We start from the raw sequence: 16,853 nt of genomic DNA, 5'->3' as shown, positions 1-16,853 counted from the left end.
TTTGGAAACCGGTTAGTCACTCCAAAAATAATTTTTTTTACAAAATCTAAGATTGAAATCCTGATAGTCTCTGCTAAAAATCTTTAAAATACCTCACGTTTAGAGTCCTCCTGATGGTTTCTCCTAAAAATTATTTAAAAATTCGGATTTTAAAGCCCTGACAGTCTATCTTAAATTTCTTTAAAAAATCCAAGTTTAGAGACCTGATAGCCTCTCCAAAAAAAAACTTTAAAACGTCCACGTTTAGAGGTCCCCTAGGATTTCGTAAAAAGTCCTCGTTTGATAGACTCCCAAAAATTCTTTAGGAGGTCTGATAGTCTCATTTAAAATGTTTTAAAATATTCGCGTTTAGAGTCCTGAGAGTCTTTCCCAAAATTCTCTAAAAAATCCAAGTTGAAGAATTCTTCAATAAATCCACCCTTGGAGCTCTTTTATCCTTTAATATATTTAAAGTCTCTTTCTAATATACCGTTATTGGCAAATATTTCAAGTCCAACTATATAACTTATGAGAGAGTTTACTACTCGGTCAATGAACAGCAAACACAGTCTCTCCCCTCTGTAATTGTCGGCAATGGATCTTAAACACATGTTATGATTGCTAAAAGTAATGACACTAATATGCGTTACATGACTTGAGTGCGATATACAGTTTTGTGAGAGAGAGTGTCTGAGAGAGAGAGACAATCAAGCATAAAACAAGTTATAAATCTTAGTACTCTGTCTCAATATGGAAAACAGAGAACTAGATGAAGGAATGTGGTCTTACTGGATTTTTGGTGTTTTGAGTGAGAGAAAAAAGTAGAGTATGAGAGAGAGAACATATGGAGAGTAATATAAACAACAGATGTTTAGTTTGAGTGTAGTTATTGAGTTGATATGGCTCTGGCATTCCATTGCTTTTATGAAAAATGCCGCAAAGCCGGTTGCCAACAAATAAACATCTGTTGTTAGTTACTTGCCATGTTGCTGGGGAAAATGAGTGGCCTGCTGCTAAGATACAATGTTGAGATATTTCTTTTTGTTGGTATGTTGAGATACTATGTTGCCAGACGCTTGTTTTATTTTTGCCGTTTTGTTTACAAGATGCAATGTTGCTGGTGGATGAAGTAGTAGTTGTTGTAATGTATAATGTTGAGATACTTCGTTGTATCGGTTTGCCTGCCTGCTATGAGTGTTTAGTGGTTTGTTTTGAGTACTTTTTGTATTTGTGAAAAATGTGTGTTGTTTGAGTAGAGAATATTAATCCCTCTCTATCTCTCTCTCATTTTTCGTGTGTTTCATTTTGCTGGTAGACTAGCGCTAGAGGCCGTGGTATGGATCTGTCTTAGCATACTTGAAGTTAGTCACTTACTGATGGATATACGAGACGGTTTATAATATACGGATAAAAATTGAAACGAACTACTACCGTACCAGATTACACCGAAAGAAATTAATAAACTATTAACAGTTTTGGTGTATAAAAATAATACCAATGCAAAAATAGAATAAAAAAGCGATTAAGTTTGAAAATGTAAACAAACCCTAAAAAATGCAAAAATATATATAATAATATTCATATAAGAGTGATATGAAGAAATATAGAGTTCTAATACAAACAAAAAAAAAATAATAAATAAAAATAGAAACAAAGTGATTTCCACAAAAAAAAAAAAAATAAATAAAATAAATAATAATAATTATAATTTTTATAATAATTATTATAATTATTATTAATATTATTTTATGATTGAAAAATGCAAATTAAAAAAAAATGAAAAACAAAATATGAATATTGAAAACAATTGTGGCAATTTAGACATAATGAAGAAATATGTTATGTGAAATAATAAAATATTTTTTTTTTATTTTTTTGCAAAAACAAAATACTATGGTATCCCGAACAAACAAGCCAAACACTGTTTTAAAATAAAAAATATTAAAAAAGAAAAATTTATAATTAAAAACAAAACAAAATCATGATTGGTAGTTGTGATAGTACCTCAAAAATATTTAAAAAATATACACGATTGGAGTATTGATATCCCGCCAAAAATAAATAATAATAAAAAAAAAAAAATAATAATAATAATAACAATAATAATAATAATAATAATATTAATAATAATAATAATAATAATAATAATAATAATAATAATAATAATAATAATAATAATAATAATAATAATAATAATAATAATAATAATAGTAATAATAATAACAATAACATAATAATAATAATAATAATAATAATAATAATAATAATAATAATAATAATAATAATAATAATAATAATAATAATAATAATAATAATAATAATAATAATAATAATAATAATAATAATAATAATAATAATAATAATAAAATAATAATAATAATAATAATATAATAATAATAATAATAATAATAATAATAATAATAATAATAATAATATAATAATAATAATAATAATAAACTTAAAAAATGAATACATATAAAAAATAAATAAACAATAATTCCAATTTTTATAAAATAATGACCATGAAATATTTTTGAACCACTTTACAACAACAAAATATTTATGAAAACAATTGGAATAAAAAATCTTCAATTCATTAAAAGTGTACTTTTATACAAAATAAATAACAATTCAAAAAATAATTTTTGAAATTCATTCAAAACTTAGTTCTTTGTGATTAACAGACAAAACTGAAATGAAGAATGTGAATTATATAAATTATTAAAAAATCGCATTCCGAATATTTTGGAAATAAATAAAATCTGGAAAAAATTTAAAATGTTGGATTTTCAATTTACCAAATTTCGTATTAATTTTCAAATTGCCAATTTTGTTTTTTAAAACATAAAGAATACCAAACAAAAAAGGGTTTTAAACATTAATGTATTTAATTTTGATTGAAAAAGTCTTTGAATTATGGAAACCAATTTCCATTGAATACAAAATTTTGAAACTTAATATTTTTTTATACTCTATACCACATAGCGGTAAGGGTATTATGTCTTTGGCACATTTGTTTGTTACACGCAGAGAAAATCGTGATCCCATAGCAACTTTTAATGATCTTCATAGAATCACTTTGTGAGCCAATTTATGCAAGTCAGTCCATGTATTTCTGGGAACAAAATGCAGATCGCATTTATTATCCGATTGAGATGAAATTTTCCAAATAATATTTATTTGGCCCAAGGTCGAACGCCATTGAAATTAGTGAGAATCGGTTTAAATTTAGATACAGCTTCCATGCACCAAATGGCCAATATCAGTCCAAATGACCTGAATTTTGGAAAATCCGACCGAATTTAGTCTAGAAGCAACTACATCAAATTTAGTGAAAATCGGTTGAGATATAGATATAGGCTCCCCACATATCTTCAACCGATTTTAACTTAATTGTGCGCCAAATGGCCATTATCAATCCAAATGACCTAAATTTTGGAACATGCGACCAAATTTAGTGTAGAAGCAGCTACTTTCAATTTGGTGATAATCGGTTCAGATATAGCTATAGCTCCATATATATGTATTTCATCCGATTTAGGGTTCTAAGCCCCTCACATGAGTAATATGCACTCCACAACAATGATATTTTGTACCGGATATCAGCTACAGTTTGAAAATACATAAGTCAAATTTTATCGACATCGGATCAGATTAGGATATAGCTCCCATATATATCTTAAACCGAATTCAGGTTAATTGAGCACCAAATGACCAATATCAACCCAAATGACTCGAATTTTGGAACATCTGACCGAATTCAGTCTAGAAGCAAGTACATAAAATTTGGTGAAAATCGGTTCAGATAATTTTTTATTCTATTTGGGGTTTTAAGCCCCTCACATGCGTAGTATGCTCTCCACAACAATGATCTTTGGTACCGGACATCAGATATAGCTATACATCTGTCAAATTTTATCGACATCGGATCAGATTAGGATATAGCTCCCATATATATCTTCAACCGAATTTGGGTTAATTGAGCACCAAATGACCAATATCAACCCAAATGACCCGAATTTTGGAAAATCTGACCGAATTCAGTCTAGAAGCAAGTACATCAAATTTGGTGAAAATCGGTTCAGATATAGCTCCCTTATATATATTTCATCCGATTTGGGGTTTTAAGCCCCTTAAATGAGTAATATGCACACCACAACAAAGACCTTTGGTACCGGACATCAGATATAGCTAGAAAATACCTCTACCAAATTTTATAAAGATCGGTATAGATTTCTATATAGCTCCCATTAATATATTTATCCGACTTCAGGTTTTTTGGCAATTCCGTCAGAATTCATTCTAGAAATATGTACTTCAAATATGGGGAAAATCGGTTCAGATATAGATATAGCTCCCTTATATATATTTCATCCGATTTGGGCCCCTCACATGGGTAATATGCACACCACAACAATGATCTTTGGTACCGGACATCAGATATAGCTCGAGAATACCTCTATCAAATTATATAAAGATAGGTACAGATTTGTATATAGCTCCCGCTAATATATTTTTCCGACTTCAAGTTTTTTGATAGATAGCTCGAAAATACCTCTACCAAATTTTATCGAATTCGTTTCAGAGTTATATACAATTAGAAGGCTTTAGGAAAATCTTTTATAAAAATAAACAAAACAAAATTGCTTCTCTCTTCCCGGCCCTTCTTTAGAGCATAGCTCAGACAAAAGGTGTTCTAGCGTAAACGGTCAATTTCTCTTATTTTTTTTATTAATTAATCAATCAATGTCTATATATTACTTATTTAATTATTTTGAAAAATTTCATTTAAAGACTAATTTAGACAACATTCATTTTTTAAAAAAATGTTGAAAAAATTGTAAAATATATTAAAAAAAAATAATAATTTTAAATTTTTCCCCAAATAATTTCTTAATGTGAGTTTGTTCAGCTCTGGTCTAAAGAGAAGCATAAAAAGAGATTATTTAAGAGAAAATTAAAATTCCATTTTTTTCAACACGAATTTTGTCTTAAATTTTTATTAAAGCACATTTAAAAAAAAAAATTAGATAAATAATCCGTAGGCATTGATTGGTTGGTTGTTTAACAAAAAAATTAAGAGAAATTGTCGGCTTGCGCTGGAACATCTACTTGCTCAGCCATGTCTTAGACCCTTAATATCGATTATTTCTCCCAAAAATTATGAATTTTGAGTGGCCACTTGGAAATTTCAAATTAATTTTATTTTATTAAAAATCTTTTACAGAATTGTGAAAAAAATTACAAAAACCAAAATATTTCATAAAAAAGAAAATCGAAAAAATATGAACTTGCAAAACAACGCCGTTACCAATAAGCCATGTAACATCATCACCAATAACAACAACAACAACATATAAATCCATGCCAAGCCAGAACAACTGACAGACAACTTAAAAAACAACAACAATTTTTTTACGTCACGCATGACTAAATCTCCCCATCAAATTGTCAATTGGATTTTTATGCTGCTGCTGCAAAAAAAAAAAAAAAAACGCGTTGCCTTTTCTGAAACATTGACAGCAAATTGACGAACGTGAAAATTAAGTATACAACAGCAACAACAACAAATTGCAATTGCAAAAAAGAAGAGGAAAAAGCAAAACAAAATAAAGAAAAACTCGATAAAAATCAAAGCTAATAACACACCTGGTCGATGGACTTGAAACAAGGCACAGATGCGCATGCGTGGCTATTGTGACATGGAAAGAAGTGGAAGGTAGTGCGTAAAGGCTTGAAAAAAATTGCAAACTAAAAAAAAACTTTGTTCAAAACCGTGAAAAATCAATAACATTCCAAAGAAGAAAAAATTGCAAAAAAAAAAAATTGAAATCCAAAGAAGCAAAAAAAAAAAAATTTTTTTTGCAACGACCTTGTTTTAGAAAAAAAGAAAGAAAATAAAAGAAAATTATTCAAACAAATACAAGAAAAATAATTATTACATGAATTTTGTTGTGTATAAATGCAGTGCAATGTTGCGGCAATTAATAATAACCAAAAAAACATGTGTTTTGAAAACATAAGAAACATACACACACACACATCTAAACACACATGTATGTTTAAATAACATCATCCATCCGAAAGGTGTAATTAAAACTAATGTTCAAACAAATTCAACGTCTCTTAAATCATCAAAGCAAAACCGTGCAAAAAACTTCGAAAAATAAATAAATAAATTTTTTTTGAAACATATTTCAAAACTTACACAAAACATTTCCACAAAGCTGTTATTATATAAGGATTTAAAACCAACAACAACAGTAACAACGAAAACAAACCATTTGGATTACTTTCATTTGAAAAGGGGGAAACAACATTTAACAAAATATTTCAAATAAAGTGGAAATATTTTCCAACATTTATCTTCAACTTCAAAATCTACAAAATCGAACAAGGTAAGTTTTTTGTTTAAATATCTTATTTTTTTTTTTAATTTAAAACCAAGAGCTTAATTAGTTACCGAATTTTTAACCAAAAAAAAAAAGTTCATTCGGTAAAAGTTTCAAATCAAACACCTTTGAACTTGACTCGAGTTTTTTTTTGGGGTTTCCGTTTCAAATACACCTGTTCGTCCGTCTGTGTGTGCCTAATATCAATTTAATGATGGCTAGTTTTTTTTTGTTGATTTTTTTCGATGAAGTTTCCCATCATTTGTGCCACACACAAAAATCCAAACACTGCATTTTTTGTTGTTGTTTTTTTTTTAAATTTTATAGTCCCCAAAAAAATGTAAATTGGTTTCCAATCTGACGACAACTTAATTTAAATATTTAATAAATGAATAATGTTTGAAATTTGTTTGTCAAAATAAGGAAAACAAAAAAAATTAAAACAAAAATATTTTGCCGCATTAGAAGAGAAAAAATAATTTTGAGAGATAGAGAGAGAGAGACTTCAACGACGATTTAAAGGAATTTTTTCAACGACTTTAAAGGTGGATTATTTAAGGGCTATAAGAGAGGACTATGAAAGAGGATTTGAAGGAATTTTTCGAAAATGTAAATTGGTCTCCAATCTGACGACAACTTAATTTAAATATTTAATAAATGAATATTTTTTTGAATTTGTTTGTGAAAATGGGGAAAAAAATCAAAACAAAAATATTTTGCCTCATTTGGGGACATAATACAAATTTTAAGAGAGAGAGAGAGAGAGAGAGAAGGAGGGAGACACCAACGACGATTTAAAGGGATTTTTTCAAAGACTTTAAAGGTGGGTTATTTAAGGGCTATAAGAGAGGACTATGAAAGAGAGAGAGAGAGAGAGACCAACGACGGTTTAAAGGGATTTTTTCAAAGACTTAAAAGGTGGATTATTAAAGCCTTAAACTTTAAGGGCTATAAGAGAGGACTATGAAAGAGAGAGACAGACCAACGAAGAATTAAAGGGATTTTTTTTTCAAAGACTTTAAAGGTGGATTATTTAAGGGCTATAAGAGATTTAAAGGGATTTTTTCAAAGACTTTAAAGCTGGATTATTTAAGGACTATAAGAAGAGTATAAAATAATTTTTTTATGATATTTTTAAAGGACAATAAACACAAGTTATAGGTAATTTGTCAAAGTCCATACAGTTAGTTTTTTTTTAAAGATTTTTAAAGGTCTACTTTTGTAGACAATTTTGAAGATAATTTTAGGACAATAGAAGTGTATTTTCTAGGAGATTTTAAAGGATTCCCTAAGGACAGGGTGACATGAAAAAAAGACAACCAAATTCAGACTGCTGTCATTTCTAAGCCACTCGCCCGACAGCTGTTAAAATTTGCCCAGTGACAGCTCGGAATTCAAGCGTGATAGTGTGATTTCTTTATATTGGGCTGGAGAACCACAAGTGGCTATAAATAGAGCACTCTAGCATTAAAATGTGAATAAATCTTTTGGGTCTCGTACCATCGCTCGTTATCGTGATACTGGTAGCTTAACCCGATGCCCGACGTCAAGGAAGTGGACGGAAGAAAACAGCTGATGATGAAGAAATGGTTCGAAAAGGAGAAAAAAATTGCTCGTGCGCTGAACATATCGCAATATTCCATTCGGCAAATATGGAAAAATGAGCTCGGGGTAAAGCCAATGAAATTCGAAATTCCAAAAAGTGCAAGAACTTACACCGCAACAGAAAGAAAATAGACTCAAAAGAGCTAAAGAGTTGCTTCGCTTGGTCGAAAGTGGTGAACTGTCGAATTTTGTTTTTTCTCTCTCTCTCTCCGCTGAGAAAACTTTCGTTGTCCAGCAGTTTGTAAACAAACGAAATGATTGTGTTTACTTGCCAAAGAGGTCAGCTGAAAATGTGCACCTTCGGTTGGCCACCTGAACTCAAGCGCCGGCCATGATGATGGTGTGATGGGTGTGGGCCACCATAACAATCGATGGTCACTCCCCGCTCGTATAAATCGATCGTGGCATCAGAATAAATGCCGAATACTTCGCGAAAATATTCTGGCCGAAAATATTTTGGCCGCAGACCTTGCATATTTCAACAGAACTCCATCCAGCACCATCGCAGCACTCAGCACGCGCCACCCTAGAATGGTTACAAAATAAGGTTCCTCGCTTCATTTCCAGAGCACATTGGCCACTAAAATCTCCGAATACCAATCCGTTGGACTATTTTGGTGTCTGGAGTATTTTTGAAAGCAAGGTTGGCCCTTAAAAAATCCAAAGTGTCGTTCACCTCAAGCAAGCGCTTCGCCGAAATGGGCCAAAATACCGCAGAGCAAAATTTGGGCAGCGTGTGACTGTTTCATTGGCCATTTGAAGGCCATAATTCGTGTCAAAGGTGACCAATTCGAACAAATCTAAAATTATTCTAGAATTTGATGCTATTTCCGACATTTTTTGTTTGCATTCAAAAAAATTTCAAAAATAAAATGGAACAGTGTTGTCTTATTTGTTCGGGATACCATAGTATTTTGTTGTTGCAAAATGGTCAGGCTTAATCCCTTTATTGTTGTTTTTATAAAAACAACATTTGTTTATTGGTGGAGAACGATGATGGGGGTAAGGCAGGGAATACCTAGGTTTCGGAAAGAGCCACCAATCCTCATCAGTTGCCTTGTTTTTTTGTCTGGGATATTCTCCCCAGATGTTATTTTAAAAATAACTTCTATGACAAAAAAAAAAACATGTAAAAATTATGGCGTTTGACTTTGTTGTAGTTTTTTTTTTGTTATTTCACCCTGTAGGCCTGAAATCTATGATATCCTCAATCCTTTCCATCCGTTTTCACTCCTAATTAAATTTCAATTAAATCCATTACTTCTATGTCACTATTCTTCCATTTTTTCTATTTTTCCTTTTTATCTTGGCTATTTGTAACAGATTTTCCCCTTTGTTTCCTTATCTGTAGGAGACGCCTCTCTTATCACACGAGAAAAAAATATTTTTTTTTTGCAAAAAAAATTTCCTTTATGACAAGGCCAGAAAAAAGGTTGATCTGCCAAGAGATAAACTCTGGAATTTTTTTTCTCATGGCCAAAGGAAAATTTCTGGCAAATGTAGTTAGCAAATAAAGAGAGGCCCACAAAATAATCTGATAACTGCAAGGATAATAAGGAGAAAGAAGAGAAAGAAAAAACACACATACACAAGGACAATAGAAAAATGTGTGAAAATTACGCCCTCAAATAAAAAAAGGCTGGAAGACAAAAAAAAAATGATAACTAATTCGATAATTGGCTTAAGAGGCAAAGATAAATCAGAAAAAGAAAGGATAAGTTGTGGGGTTTCAAGATGAGATGAAGATATGAGGCCAAATATCGTTAAAGTAATTGAATTTAAATTACAAAAAAAATTTGTCGGGATCTTTTATTGATATATAATTTTTTATTGAAAAAAGATTGAAATAATTGAAAATTGAAATTATTTAAAAAAAAATTGACATATTTTTTTTATTGAAAAAAAAATATTAAATATTTTTTTATTAAAAAAAATTAAATAATGTTTTATTGAAAAAAAAAATGAAATAATTTTTTTAAACCCTAAGTTTCGTAAAGAAAATTTCAAGTATTTTTCAGATGGAAAATATATTTGTGCGGTTTCAAATTGATGAAGAAGGGAGATAGTAATTGAATTTAAAATTTAGTAAAATGTCTGCATTTTTTTTATTGAAAACATCTAAGTTCTAAAAACCTCTAAGTTTCTTAAAAAAATTCTGAGGTATCATAAAGAAATTGAATTTAAATTACAAAAAAATGTCGGGATTTTTTATTGAAAAAGTATTTGAAATAATTTCTTATTGAAATAAAAAAAATGAAATACTTTTTTATTAAAAAAAAAAATTAAATAATTTGTTTAAACCCTAAGTTTCGTAAAAAAAAAATTAAGTATTTTTCAGGTAGAAAATATATTTGTGGGGTTTCAAATTGAAGAAGAAGGGAGAGAGTAATTGAATTTAAATTTTTGTAAAATGTCTGAATTTTTTATAGAAAAAAAAAGAATGAAATATTTTTCCAAAAACACAAAAAAAGTCGGGATTATTTATTGAAAATTTTTTTTTTGAAATAATTTTTTATTGAAAAAATAAATTGAAATAATTTTTTATTGAAAAAAAATTGAAATAATTTTTTTAAACCCTAAGTTTCGTAAAAAAAAAATTAAGTATTTTTCAGATAGAAAATATATTTGTGGGGTATCAAATTGAAGAAGAAGGGAGAGAGTAATTGAATTTAAATTTTTGTAAAATGTCTGAATTTTCTATTGAAAAAAAATGAAATATTTTTCTAAAAACCTCTAAGTTTCTTAAAAAAATTCTGAGGTATCACAATGTAATTGAATTTAAATTACAAAAAAAAAAAAATTGTCGGGATTTTTTAAAAAAATGTTTGAAATAATTTTTTATTGAAATAAAAAAATTGAAATAATTTTTTATTGAAAAAAAAAAAATTAAAAATTTTTTTCAAACCCTAAGTTTCGTAAAAAAAAAATTAAGTATTTTTAAGGTAGAAAATATATTTGTGGGGTTTCAAATTGAAGAAGAAAGGAGAGAGTAATTGAATTTAAATTTTTGAAAAATGTCTGAGTTTTTTATTGAAAAAAATATTGAAATATTTTTCCAAAAACACAAAAAAATTTCGGGATTATTTATTAAAAAAAATTTTTTTTGAAATAATTTTTTATTGAAAATATTTGAAGTAATTTTTTATTGAAAAAAAAAAATTGAAATAATTTTTTATTGAAAAAAAAATTGAAATAATTTTTTTAAACCCTAAGTTTTGTAAAAAAAATTTAAGTATTTTTTAGATAGAAAATATATTTGTGGGTTTTCAAATTGATGCAGAAGGGACAGAGTAATTGAATTTAAATTTTAGTAAAATGTCTGAATTTTTTATTGAAAAAAATTTGAAAATTTTTCTAAAACCCTCTAAATTTCATAAAAATGTATTTTCCAGAAATCTCTTCCGATTTTTTCCTGCTGTTAAACTTAATTAACAATTTTGTTGGCAATTTGCTGTTATTTGACATCCTGACACTATGTCAAGAATAAAAATGAATGATGCTTTTGTCAGGCCACTTAGCTGCATGCATCAATAATTTAGAATGAATGAGCCAGGGTTGGACTGGAAATTCCGGCAAATTGCCGGACAAATGCTGCAGCAACATCATCATCATCATCCAACAAAAAACAACAATGCCTACATAATACTGAAAAAAAAAAAATAAAAACTACAACAACAAAATTCTGACAGTTTGTCAGTTACAGTTTCCAGTCCCCAGCCCCCTCACCCAGCCGAATTACATGGGCCACATAATTGTTCAAACCGTCAGAGTGACACAATGAAGGACAACTGGAACTTCATGCTAATGAAAACAACAAAGTGTTAAAAAAAATCTGCAAATCCCCATTTCCATCCTCTTTTTCATCGGACCCAAAGTGTTACAGTTAAAACAGATTTGCAGGATATTTCCATAGCCAGTTTTTTTTTTTTTTTTTGAGGCATTCTTTTCTTGGCATAAAAAATAAGCTTGTGAACTACAAGCTCAATTAAACTTGCATGCCGGGTAATATAAGAAGAAGGAGAGAGAGAGAGCAAAAAAAAAAACTGTAGTTAATGAGCAACTCATTTTTTGTCGCTTTGCTTCTCCTTCCTGCGAAAAGGAAACCCAGAACAAAACTTAAAAAAAAATCCTAACGAAATTTAAGTCAAAGTCGAATTAAGAAGACCTGACTAAAATGAAATCATGTAGAAAATTTACATGCCCAACAAGAAGTTGACAATTGTCGAGGAGGGGGGCAAAAAGGCATTCCAGTTATTTACAACAAAATCAAGTTTAAATGCTAAGCGATTTCAAGGCTTTAAGGTACAAAACTTCCGTTTAGGGGTGCCTTTTTTGTTGGGGGTTGATTTGTCATTTGAGAGGGTATTTCAATGTAAAAATCAATTGAAAGGATAAAAGCTTTAAACTTTGGCTTCTTGGCCGGTCTCTTTTGGATCCCAGGTGAAAGGATTTTTTTTGTCGCAAAATTTAAAATTCACACGTTTTTAGGGTTTTGCGAGAAGAAACTAACGAAAACAGGTCTTTCAGTAGAGGAAACAATCTAGGTTTTCTCTGAGAGAACCAAGAGAGGAAACTGCCAGATGTTCTGAGAGAAGTTCTTCTCTGAGAAGTGCTCTAGTTCTTCTATGATAAGAGCTCTACTTCTTCTCTGAGAAGAAGAGCGGAGCTATTGCTCCTCATTGAGAGGAAATACTTATCCTCTTTGGGAGGAGCTATTGCTCCACTGTGAGAGGAGCCATTTCTCTATGAGAGGAGCCGTTGCTCCTCTACGAGAGGAGCTGTTGCTATTGCTCCTCTATGAGAGGAGCTATTGCTCCCGTATGAGAGGAGCTATTGCTCCTCTATGAGAGGAGCTATTGCTTCTCTATGAGCGGAGCTATTGCTTCTCTATGAGCGGAGCTATTGCTCCTCTATTAGAGGAGCTATTGCTCCTCTGAGAGAGGAGCTATTGCTCCTCTGAGAGAGGAGCTATTGCTCCTCTGAGAGAGGAGCTATTGCTCCTCTATGAGCGGAGCTATTGCTCCTCTATGAGCGGAGCTATTGCTCCTCTATGAGCGGAGCTATTGCTCCTCTATGAGCGGAGCTATTGCTCCTCTATGAGCGGAGCTATTGCTCCTCTATGAGTGAAGCTATTGCTACTCTATGAGAGGAGCTATTGCTCCTCTATGAGCGGAGCTACTGCTCCTCTATGGGCGAAGCTACTGCTCCTCTATGAGCGGAGCTACTGCTCCTCTATGAGCGGAGCTACTGCTCCTCTATGAGCGGAGCTACTGCTCCTCTATGAGCGGAGCTACTGCTCCTCTATGAGAGCTCCTCTTGGGGAGCTCTTCAATGATAAAAGTTATTGCTCCCCTATGAAAGGAGCTATAGCTCCTCTATGAGCGGAGCTATTGCTCCTCTATGAGCGGAGCTATTGCTCCTCTATGAGCGGAGCTATTGCTCCTCTATGAGCGGAGCTGTTGCTCCTCTATGAGCGGAGCTGTTGCTCCTCTATGAGCGGAGCTGTTGCTCCTCTATGAGCGGAGCTGTTGCTCCTCTATGAGCGGAGCTGTTGCTCCTCTATGAGCGGAGCTGTTGCTCCTCTGTGAGAGGAGCTATCGCTCCTCTATGAGCGGAGTTATTGCTCCTCTATGAGAGGAGGTATTGCTCTTCGATGATAAAAGTTATTGCTCCCCTATGAAAGGAGCCATTGCTCCTCAATGCGAGGAGCTATAGTTTCTCTATGAGAGGAGCCATTGCTCCATGAGAGGAGCCATTGCTCCTCTGTGAGAGGAGCTGTTGCTCCTCTATTAAAGGAGCCGTTGCTCATCTATTAGAGGAGCCGTTGTTTCTCTAGGAGAGGAGCTATTGCTCCTCTCTGAGCGGAACTATTGCTCTTCTTTGAGTAGAGGCATTGCTTCTCTATGAGTGGAGCTATATAAGAGGAGCTATAAGAGGAGCTATTGCTCCTCTATTACCCTCCTTTTAAATGGAAAAAATCTGTTTCCCAATTTTTCCAAAAAATACCATAATTCTCCCACATGTTCTGTTCTGGGCTTATTTTCGTTTTTTTTTCTGAAAGACAGCTGGTGTACAATTCTCATTGATTTTTTTATTTCCACTGACCACGTCTACTAGTTTCAAGAACCGGAAACATTTTCCAATTCTCATTTCGTCCATGTGGAAATGAAATTATGATCTTGTTTTAATTTCCATTTTAAAACAGAAAACTCGAAGAGCGGAGATTACTTTCGCCTCCAAATCACAGAGACACAAAAACATGTCGGAGATTACTTTTTCCATTTGACAAAACAAAATGTGTGGTTTATCAAAACAAAAGAGGAGAAGATTCTTTGGACGACTTTTACTACCTGCTGCACATGTTTTGTTCGTTTTTATGTTCTTTGTGGGACCAGATGCTGCGGCTGCGTGGCTGGGTATATAGACAGGTTCCCCCTCTACTTTAATAAACAATGTCGTCGTGGCAAGAAGATGTGTCTGCTGTGGCATCCACAGAACAAAAACAACCCCGTCTGCATTCCAACTAATCCAATGTGGTGCAGGTTTGATGGCATGGTGTGAAAGAGAGCGAGCGAGAGAGAGAGAGGAAGAGTAAAAAAAGACAGCAGTCATTTCAAGTGCATTAAAATGTGGCAGGGAATATGTAGTGAAATATTCCCACACTTGTAGTGATTGAATGCAGTTTTTATTGCAATTTCAGGCTGCTGGCTGCCTTTTCAAAAAAAAAAAACAGGGGTAGGTAGGCTCATCCTGGTAATACAACAACCCAACAACAAGAGACAGACAGACAGACAATGATGTCTTCTTTTGTTTGGTTCAAGATCATAGCTTCTTTTGTAGTTTCTTGGAGATAAAAAATATTGAACATGTTATGTTCAAGTGCAACGCTAAGGAGATGTTGGAAGGATCAGCATCTGTGCTTAAGGAGGAGGGTAAGGTGTTAGGATATGACTTCTGTTTTCTTATGTAGCTGGAAAAATATAGGAGGTTTCAATGGAAAATCGCAGCATCTGTAGAATGCTTAGTAGCAACATATGTCCTGGCAGCATAAAATTGATTAGATTTAGAAATTTTTTCTCATCACTGCAATCTGGACCATATGCTGGCAAAATGTATGAGGGACGTTTAGCAGGTGGAATATGTTCATTTAATATCTTTGAACAATGAATTTTTTTTTTATTAAAAAGGGGGAGGAGGTAACTTAGTTAAATTCTCTTCATATTTTTTTTTCGAGGACACTGAATTTTTTTAAGAATTTTTGAGGGGTTGTCAAAGACTCAATCGAGGAATTATTATCGACGAATATTAACTTAGAGATTATCAGAAGTACAATATCAATTTTTAAAGAATTTTTCTCAATAGCTATTAGAGCTAAAATCGAGTAATCCTTAACGATCCCGATTTTGTTAAAAATACTTTTTTACAAATTTCCGAAATTTTTTTCTCTACAGACCATTAAAGTCTTTCAAAATTTAGTCAGGAGTATATATGAAGTGTAATTTTTATGGTCCTTTACATTTCCGATTAATAAAATTACCTCAGACACTAGGCACCTATGGATTTCACAAACTGAATTTTAAATAATTTATTTAAGAAAATTTCCAGACCGCTCTCATAATTATCCCAAGAAGTTTAATTAAGGGGCTATAAACCGGGTGAGATAAAAAAAACTGCAAAAAAGTCAAAAGCCATAATTTTCACTTTTTTTTAAATTTTTTTGAATGAAAGCAAAAAATGTCGGAAATATTTTTTTGAATGAAAGCCAAAAATGTCGAAAATATCATCAAATTTTAGAATAAATTTAGATTTGTTCGAATTGGTCACCTTTGGCACGCATTATGGTCTTCAAACGGCCAATGAAACCGTCACACGCTGCCCGAATGTTGCTCTGCTGTATTTTGGCCCATTGTCGGAGAAGCGCTGGCTTAAGGTGATCGATACTTTGGTATTTTTTAGTGCCAACCTTGCTTTCCAAAATACTCCAGTCATAATAGTCCTGTGGATTGGTGGCCGGAAATTTTTGGTGGCCATTGTGCGGTGGAAATGAGTCGAGAAATCTCATTTTGTAACCAGTCTTGGGTGGCGCGTGCTGAGTGCGATTTCGCTGAGTCCTGATGGAATGTCCAAGGTCTGCGGCCAAAATTGTTGCGTGCCCAAGGCTGTAATAAACCCTCCAGAATATTTTCCGGATAATATTAGGCATTTATTTTGATGCCACGTTCGAATAACAGCGGAGAGCGACCATCGCCTGTTATGGCGGCCAACACCATTACCGGCTTTCATGGTCGGCGCTTGAGTTCTGGTGGCCAACCGAAGGTGCACATTTTCAGCTGACCTCTTTGGACCTCAAGTAAACACGATCATTTTGTTTGTTTACAAACTGCTGGCAGCGAATGTTTTCTCATCGGAGACGGAGAAAAACAAATTCGGCAGTTCAACACTTTGGACCAAGCGAAGCAACTATTTAGCTCTTTTGAGTCTTTTTTCTTTCCCTTTGCTGTGTAAGTTCCTGCACTTTTTGGAATTTCAATGGCTTTACACCGAGCTCATTTTTTCATATTTGCCGAATGGAATATTGCGATATGTTCAGCTCACGGGGCATTTTTCGGCCACTGCGACGCTGGTTTCGATCAAGTCGCTTCTTTGTTTTTTTGGAAGCATTTCTGCTGATGTTGCTGTTTTCTTTCGTCCACTTCCATGACGTCGGGCTACGGTACAACTATCACGGTAACGAGCGATGGTACGAGACACAAAATATTTATTCACATTTAAATCCTGGAGTGCTCTAACGATAGCCACTTGTGGTTCTCCAGCCAAATTCAAAGATCTCACACTATCACGCTTGAATTCCATCGCGAATAACTTTTTTTCCGGAAA

The 16,853-nt window shown here is 32.4% G+C and overlaps 1 protein-coding gene across 2 annotated transcripts in view; it reads left to right on the top strand.

Annotated features, from left to right (window-relative positions):
• The first annotated feature begins 1,330 nt into the window (after nt 1-1,330).
• The window catches only part of LOC101887648 (uncharacterized), a 77,477-nt gene continuing 61,954 nt past the window's right edge, over nt 1,331-16,853 (top strand). Inside the window, exons 1-2 of one of the 2 annotated variants that reach the window (XM_059129543.1) lie at nt 1,331-1,515; nt 5,207-6,377. The gene's annotated coding sequence lies outside the window, so the exon portion shown is untranslated. Of the gene's footprint in view, nt 1,516-5,134; nt 6,378-16,853 lie in introns of those variants that run through there. The other variant, XM_005189248.4, reaches the window with a different exon arrangement.

Source organism: Musca domestica, unplaced genomic scaffold, assembly GCF_030504385.1.
Source record: "Musca domestica strain aabys unplaced genomic scaffold, Musca_domestica.polishedcontigs.V.1.1 62, whole genome shotgun sequence".
Taxonomy (NCBI): Eukaryota; Metazoa; Arthropoda; class Insecta; order Diptera; family Muscidae; genus Musca; species Musca domestica.
The sequence above is the reverse complement of the archived record's forward strand: the minus strand, read 5'-3'. Positions and strand labels throughout refer to the sequence as shown.